Source organism: Triticum urartu, chromosome 2 (genome assembly GCF_003073215.2).
Source record: "Triticum urartu cultivar G1812 chromosome 2, Tu2.1, whole genome shotgun sequence".
Lineage (NCBI taxonomy): Eukaryota > Viridiplantae > Streptophyta > Magnoliopsida > Poales > Poaceae > Triticum > Triticum urartu.
The window spans coordinates 21,318,199-21,327,281 of NC_053023.1; the positions used below are offsets into that span (position 1 = coordinate 21,318,199).

General features: G+C 44.8%; 1 pseudogene; it reads right to left on the reverse strand.

The window, feature by feature from the left end:
- Window positions 1-1,542: 1,542 nt before the first annotated feature.
- LOC125540748 lies at window positions 1,543-5,410 on the reverse strand (annotated as a pseudogene).
- Window positions 5,411-9,083: the final 3,673 nt, after the last annotated feature.

Consider the following 9,083-nt stretch of genomic DNA (forward strand, 5'->3'; position numbering starts at 1 on the left):
AATCCACGAGCATCGGAGGAGCCCTGTAGCCCAACGAAGAGCACCAAACCAGCGTGACCACACGCCCAGGGGACACCGCCGCCGCTGGAGACACGCTGCCGCCGCCGACACACTCCACCTACACCACAACGAAGCCCGCAACCCATCTTTGTTCCCAAAACAGTGCCTTCAAGAAGGTTACGGCGCCCTGGGTGTCGCCGCTGCCCAACAATGTTGAGGATTTCACCCGGGAGACAAAGGGGAAGGGGGTAGGGGGGCAGGACCTGACCGGCGCCTCCAGGAAGGTGAGCGGCGCCCGCGGGCGTCGCCGCCGTCGCAGCCGACATGGCTGGCTAGGGGTTTCCCCCGGCCCTGCAGCCCCGTCGCCCACTCCCACCCGCAGAAGCCCGCAATCCCATGACGAAACATGGCGGATTTGAGAAGGGAGGTGCTCGTTGGGAAAGAAGGGGAATGGAGGCGGCCAGATCTGATGCGACATGAGACGAATCCGCCGCCGCCGCGCGCCTGCCCGCATCCACCGGGGCTCTCGCCGCCCGCACGGCCGAGAAAACCCCGACCCGCGCCCACGCCACCGGGAGCCGAAGCCGGCGACAACACACCCGCCGGGGCCGCCGCCCCGGATACAAAGGCCCCCCGTGGGCGGCAAGGCGGCAAGGGGCCCCGCTGCCGCCTTCATCAGCAGCGCGCCGAGCTTGCCCGGCAGCAGCTGCCTCAGGCGGCAGCGAGGGAAGGGCGAGGAGGGGAGCGGGACGGCGGGGCTAGGGTTTTCGCCCCTCGGGTCGCCCAAGCGGGGCGACACGAGGGAGGGGAGAGAGGTCAACTACATGCTCATATCAGAAGGACCATGTTTGGGATGACATTGGTAGTTATTGAGTTTGCTTCTGATGTAAGTGATGATGACTAGAAAAAGTTTCACTCCTTTCCACTAAGAATCAGCAGAGGAAGCAAGATCATCATTATAAGTAAACTTAAAACATTAGGCCGGTTTGGATCAGTGCAGCCTATTTTCCTAAGTGTTCTGTCTTTGACGAGTCGAGGTACCTTTTCAAGACACTAGCATTCGGGAGTGTAGACTCCACAAAGCATCCATGACTAGAATTAAAACCACGACGAGTAATTTGGAACGGAGGGAGTACAAGAGAGTGGATTTTCAGCTCTCGGGTGCCTAGGCACCCTCTATGAACATTAAAATATAAAAAATAGAAAACAAAAAAAAATCTGAAACTTTGCAGCATCAAAGAAGATCAAACTTTGTAGGTGCTTGCAAGTTTTCATGCCAAAAAACCAGTCGAGGAGCTCTACACACGAAAAAGATTTCAGTGGTTGAAGTTTTGAGCACTTTTAGCACTGAATCTGAAACTCGTTTGTACACCTTTCTCTACATGATATTTTGGCATGAAAACTTGCAAGAACCTACAAAGTTTTATGTTGCGAAGTTAGGGTCCTTGGTAACCGCTAAACACCATCGTGTGCGTTCTTGGTTCTTCACACCCAAGTGCTAGCCTTTTGCATAGCGGTATTATACCTGGGTGAATCTTTTACTGTTTAGCTCCTGATTTTACCTACATGATGTCACATTACTCAAAGTTTTTGGTCAGTTTTGTATAGGCTAACTACGGTCTAAAGTTTCTTGTTCTACCCTGCGCGAGCGTTGATTTGGCCAAGTTCTCGGATACTTGAATGGATCAATCTGATTGGAGATTCTGAAATCCTTATTTGTGAAACATAAATCAGGGGCAGAAAAACAAGCCATCTGGTGGCAAGGATGGAAACAGCAAATACTTAAAGAAATAAAGGTGCAAAGAAGAACACCAATCCTGGGTATATGTAGTTAGAAGTTGTAGCAGCCATCTAACTTCTAATATTCATCACTTTAATTCAAGGTTTAGAACGTAATCCGAAGATGTATTTGTTAGGTAATCTTGTCTAAACTGGTTAGTTAGTGTCGCCTAAGTAGTAGTTGTCCGGCTGGGATTACTATTCGGTCGTATGTACACGTGTTAGAGTTGGCTTCCATATCATGGTGCTAGCTGATTCCATGTACGTATTGGTTAGTGCCAAAGTAGTAGTCCTTGCTGTGCGTCAAGGTGAGTCCGGTTTGGACTGGACAGCTAGGATTATAGTAGTAGTCAGAGTCGGGTTGTACCGGCCAGTCGTCCAGGTCCACGCATATAAATATGCGGGTATAGGGGTCATGTAATATCGGATTGTACCGTGGCGAGAAAAACAGAAAAGCAATAAGGAGAGGAATGTAGAGGGTACGAGACGTACCCTTGGCAAAAACTTTTGTGCGCGTGTGTTTCCGTGTTTTGAGGTGATCGATTCTGAGGGCAGAGTTCCAACAGTATTTTGGCTACAAAATTTGTACTGTGCTACCAATAAAGTCAACTGATATTTATGGGAGAAACAAACATTTGGCATGCAAAGTGATACAAGTGACGATACATTACAAACCTAGCCACACAGATGCCCAGCTAGTTTGTACAATAAGAGAGAGAAGACATGTATTTGATAGTAACAATGACTATCCTCTCAAAATATAGTAAAAATGACTACGGAAAAGTGTGTATGAAAGGTAAGTTTTCAGATCAGTTATCACAACCCTGCTGAAATTTGAACTTTTTCCCTCCATGGATTATATTCAAGTTGAATAAGAGCTTCCACATATAGCTTGAAGTAATCTTGGCACTGGGGGCATGCCAACCTCTACTAGGCCCTCAAGAACCTGAACCACATCGCCCATTGTCGGACGCTCAAAGTCATGATCTTGAATGCACCAACATGCAACTTTGAAAGCTCTTTCAACCTCCTCCATGTTGATGTCACCATATAACTGTTGGTCGACCAAACTCCCAACATCTCCCTCAAGAAGAGTACGCGCAACTTGCACAGGAAAATAAACATCATGATCACTATTGCTTGTACATTCTTGAGGGGATGAGTTCCTCCTTCCAGACATGATTTCTAGCAGTACCATTCCATAGCTGTAAACATCAACCTTTTCCATGATTGCCACTCCACTAATCCATTCAGGTGCAAGGTATCCTACGGTTCCTCTCATTGTTGTTAGAACTCGACTAAAGTTCCTTCCCATAAGTTTTGCCATCCCAAAATCTGCAATTTTGGGAACACGGGATACATCGAGAAGTATGTTTTCTGGCTTCATATCACAATGTATTATGCAATCATGACAACTCTCATGCAAGTAGGACAAGCCTTTAGCAACACCGATGGCAATTCGGTACCTTGTACTCCAATCCAGCATTGTACCGTTGCCTTGGAATATATGGGCATCAAGAGAACGATTTGCCATGTGTTCATAAACAAGCATCCTTTGATTACCTTCACAACAAAAACCAATCAGTTTGACTAAGTTGACATGCTGGATCATTCCAATTGTACTCACCTCAGCCCTGAACTGTTTCTCTCCTTGACGCGCACCATCGAGCATCTTCACCGCGATGGCAGTCGAGTCACGGAGAACCCCCTTAAATACAGAGCCGAAACCACCTCCACCTAGCTTCTCTGAGAAATTTTTAGTTGCATGCTGCAAATCAACATACTTAAATGCTATAACTCCATAGCCATCTTCAGTGTTGTTAAGTGGATGACCACACCACTTGGTTTTTCCCATCCAAATAATCAATAGCATCACCAACAAGCCGAAAGCACCAACAATGAGGCCGATGATCATTCTTCTTCTTCCCTTTGTGTTGTTTCCCCAACTTTGCACCTCTCCAGCAGCAAGACGAAGGAAAAGAATCTCTCCGTCACTATTGACAGTGCCATTATTATACTGCTTTACGTTAATAAGTTGACCATGCCAGATAGAACAACCACTCTTGCCATAGGAGTAGGCAGTGCATGAGCAGTTTCTTAGACAAACCTGCATACACTCTTGTGCACTCTCAATTGTTTCCATGCTGCTATGTGCATGATATGGCAATCTAACACTGGGTATGGGAAAAGAACTGATCGGTTAACCCTGTAAGGTTATTTTTGTTGCTGCTGCAATGTTCAAGTGGAGTATTTCTCATACAACCGCCTCTTCTATCGTCCAGCTCCCAGTCTTCTGGTGACTTCACGGAGAAGCCGTTCATGCAGTGACACAACGAAAGTGCGTTGTCGTTGCAAACTGCGAAAGGCCCGCAAACGGCAAAAACATCACATGAGGCCTTGGGTTGGATATATATGGTTTCCCAATCTTGCAAGCTTTCAACCCAAAGAAGCTGCTCGATAAGACCAGAGACATCAAGGAGGCAGATTGTGATCAATGTTGGATCCGAAGGGGTGTAAGTGAAGTACTCCTCTTCATCATTCTCGATGAATTGGATATGGAAAAAGTTAGTGCTTGAAGACTCCGGCACCAAGTTGAAGTACCGCCCGTTCCATTCGCCAGTGGAAAAGTACACTATGGATGAATTACAAAGCTTACCAAAGTACTGCCGACCACCAGTGGGGTCTAGCTCCACGCAGTATAGGCCTGGAGCTGGGTTTATCTGGTTCTTCTTGGAAACCAAACTGTACTTCTGTCCGGTGACCTTGTTTCGGCCGACCTTTGCACCCGGGAGGAAAACATCAGTTGGGTGATCAAAGCTCTGCCACTGCACGACGGATGTGTTTGAGGCGTCTCGTATGACAAGGTTTCCATTGTCCGAGAGTGCCGCCATGACGTAAGTTTTTTTGTTACCTGTTCTTCTACCATTGACTACTATTATTTGACTGGACCAGATTATGGATCTAGTGGCATGGTTTAGGATGACAAGATTGCCATCCCTTGAGATTCTGAGCTTGGACAATCTAAAGTTTGGGCCAGTGATTGGTTTCTCTCTGTTTGCAATCCATACATGTGTGAACTTTGGGATGTTGTTGAACCATATGCCTAGATACCAGTTGGGCAAGGTAGTGTTGTCTGAGGAGGACTTACTGCTGCCTGATGTGAAGAAGCCTAGCGCGAACTTGCCATTCTTTGAGACAAGCCTGTCGGCGCCGCTGAGCTCTTGGCCTTCTGTCAGAGTGCTGCTGCCATTTGCTGCACCAGAGCACGCCACCGGAGGAACAGATATGAAAAGCATGAACACGACGAAAAACTGAAGCATGGTGGGTTGGATTTTGTTTTGATGAATCTTTCTGACATCTGGTGATTAAGAAATGCAAATATGCTATATATACAGGGTGTAGTAACTGTAGTGGTAAATATGATAGTGGAGAAGTCTCCATCTCCTCAACAATTTTTGTCAGACACTTTTACTCTGCCGGTCAAGTTCAGCATTCCTGCAAAAAGTACGGAAAAGGAATTCTGTCAACTGCATGCGACCGGAAATTTTGGAAAATTTCTGTGCATAATTTATATTTCAAATGCATGTTGTGTGCACACTAATTTTTTTATTAAAAAGATACGTATTTGTTTGCACAGATAATGATGAGAGGTTAATGTAGCAACTAAAAGTGCACCATATTTTTTTTGGTATAAGACACATATAAAAAAATATTTCCGCACAAAGGAATCTAAAGAAATATGCCTATTCTACACAATATTCCAGAATATAGATCTAAACTTTTTAGGAAGCCCTTTTTAACTTGTTGGTGGCTTTTTTCCAGGGAGGAACAGAGAATAATTTGGCAGCTGAGCATGGCAGGCAGGACGCTATGACACACGGCAGCAAAGTAGAAACAAATGCGTCACTTAATCTACTTTTCTGACTACCTTTTTTGTTTGAAGAAAAGTTTTGACAACTGACGGTCAGTTGAAGCAAAATACAGTGAGATGTTAATATAGCAACGAAAGAACAAGGAAACTCTGGAAAGAAACAGAAATGAAACTGTGATGGTGATGCTTTTATTAAAAAAATTGTTTTCAGTAATAAATAACAGTGAGAGGTTAATATAGTAACCAAAATAGTACATCAGTTTTTAGGTATAGAACAAAATAAACATATACTTTTTAGTTTTCACACACTTCGCAAAATAAAAACATATACCTTTTCACACAAAAACTGTGATTCTACGCAAGACTCCAGCCTAAACCTTTTATTTTGGCAAAGTTTTAAGTTTGCCACCCTATTTTCTCCAGGGAGCAACACAGAAAAGAATTTGGCAGCTGAGCATTATTACAGACAGAGACAGGACCCTATGACAGGGCAGCAAAAAGGAAACAATTGCACCTCTTAATTAATCAAGTTTTGACTACTTTTTGCTCGTCATGTTTAGCATCATTGTCTTTGACAGGAGAAAGAGCAGTATGCCGTATATATCATCCCTGTGACCCGGTCCTTCTAGAACTTGCCAGAACTGAAGTTGTATTCTTCGAATATGCAGTAGCGGGAGATACAGCACAGTCAGCTGTCCAGCTTAGACGGTTAGACCTCAACAAGGAAACAGTGATGGTGATGCTCAAACAGTGATTGTAACTATAAGATTTATTTTTCTGTGGGAAACTGTCCGACTCAAATAAATAAGAAGTTTATCATGTTGCTCTGATATATGCTGTCATTATCACATCCTATGAAAGCTAAATTTTCTAGCAGATTCAGAACCCGTCGGTATTGGAGCTTATTTTTATGTGAAATTCAGGAAGCAAAGCAAAGATGGAAAAGCGTCTTATTCGAGCTGTTGCTGACGCATTTGATGAGCATTTCTGATGAATTTGGTTTCTTCCACAATGAGTAAATCATTTGCTTCTGTCTTCAGCCCAACACCATTTGTTGTTACTCAAATTGTGTTCTTTTCTGGTGGAAAACTGTGGTTTCTTACGAAGAATGTAGAAGCACAAAGTGATAAAGTGACCAAATTGTACTATACATTCGTGCAATTCTCATTGCAATGATCTGTGATTTCTTATGAAAATTTGCCAAGGTATGTTAGTTGACCTCACTAGTCCACTGAAAGGTAAACCCTTAGTCCCTTACACTGCCTCCATCCCTCCATCTACCACACCACTTTCCCGTCATTCCAAAAGATTATGGGAATGAATAATGATGGCCAGTGGCTAATTGACTCGTTTTTCTTCGAATATCGATCATGTGCGTATCATATTTGTGCACTGTTTTTCTCCTGCTGATGGTTGAAACTGAAATATAGATGAAACAAATATTGCTCAGAAACTGGATTTTTGAACAAACACACCTGAATTCCAGTGGATTTAAGCCATGGGGAACAGAGCGGGACCGATACTGTTTCGCCCACACGCCTCTGGCACAAAGGTGCAGATGATATTATTTTGCAGGAGCGATACTGTTTCGCCCATGCACAAGAATTCAAAATTTCCGTGATTCAATTTGAGAGGAACTTGACTTCCTTGATGGTATGGCATACTGATTCCACCAGACGAGAGCTGTTCCAGAAAATTGGCGGTCAGCCCTCTTATTACATATTTTCTTTTCTTTACTCTCTGCCTGATATGTCTTTCCAGAACACTATTACATGATGAAATTAGCACACGACAATCCCCTTACTTCCTTCTTTATTTAGAGAGTGGGTTGTCTACTCCCGGGTGTACCCACCCACACTACTCAAGTTTCTGCTTGTCTTGTCTTTCAAGGAAGGAGCTCGCCTCTGCTAAGAAGCACAACCAATACCGATAAAATTGACTACAAGCAGGTTGGGCATGGGAATCGTTGCCGGCATCAGATCAAGCCTGAACTCCGAAGAATGCACAAGGTGCAACAATCCTCGAGTAAGTAATTAACTAGTCTAAATTGATTATGACTCAAGTATGGAGTTCGGATTCTCGTCACTGGCCAAGATAAAGTCCACATACCATTTCCGTGGTGAAACTTTGCTACATAGTTAAATATACATTTTCAATGCAACAATAGCCAATTTGGACCTGGGTACCACAAATATTATAAATTTTTACCTCGGTACCACAAATAGCTATGTACCCGTATGTCTATGATAAACTATGAACAAAGAATGTAACTAATAATATCAACAACACTATGTTAAAATTTGGGCATGAACTATCCTATAAAATGAACATATTAAGTGCTAGAAATTTGGCGAAACAGAAATAAATCAACGTTTCTTCATAACATTAGCTCTTATTATGAATCCCTGTAAAGACAGTTCCTATAATCTACGGTCTATGGTCTACAAATATGAATAAGGAAGTTCCTATAATCTACGGCCTACGATCTACGAATTTGAATAAGAAAGTTCCTATAATCCACGGTCTACCATCTACAAATACGTATAAGAAAGTTCCTATAATCTACGAACAAAGAATGTAACTACAATCTACAATTTACAAACCCTAGAGCCCTAACCCACGTACTCCTAATGCTAACCCTAGCTCCCCTACCAATGTGGGTGGCGGCCATGGCCATTGGAGTTGATGGCGGCCACGGCCGTTAGTGTGGGTGACGGCGGGGACGATGAGATCGTACCGGATCCCATGGCGACGGTGACGGTGAGGCCGACGGGGGCGGCAAAGAGGATGGTAGGGACAACGGGGGTGGCGAAGAGGATGGCAGGGCCGACGGGGATGGCCAAGAGGACAGCGAGGCAGACGAAGATGACGGCGAGGCAAAGGCGACGACGGCGCCGAGAGCGAGATCCATGGGGGAGAAGTGATGGGGTGACGGGGGTGCGCGTGGGTTGATAAACTGCGATCGTGCTATGACAGGCGGCAATGAGCAACCGCCCCAGATATGTTCTGGCAAAAGGGGGGACATGTGGCAAGGATATCTAGTGCGGTTGCAAGACAGAGCCCGCCACTGCTCAGTCATCTTCCTATGGAGGTCGCCTGATAGAGCCCGTCACTGCTGAGTTACGCAGACAAGTCCTGCCCGGGTGAGTACACCTGTGGCGGGCACACATTTTGTCCGCCACAGTTAGTCTATTAGTTGTGGCGGGCAGTTTTTTGTACCCGCCAATACTTGTTTTTAAAAATAGTTGTGGCGGGTGCCCCGTCCTGCCCGCCACTCATTGGGTTTCACCTATAAGCCTTTCCCAGCAGTGGGCGTGGACCTGTTTGTTGGATCTTTGTGGCTCTAGTGGTTTGCTTCATATATAAAGCGGCTTGCTTTTCCTAAGAGATGTTTGGCTGAGACCACTTTATTTGTCCAGAGACTCTTGATACC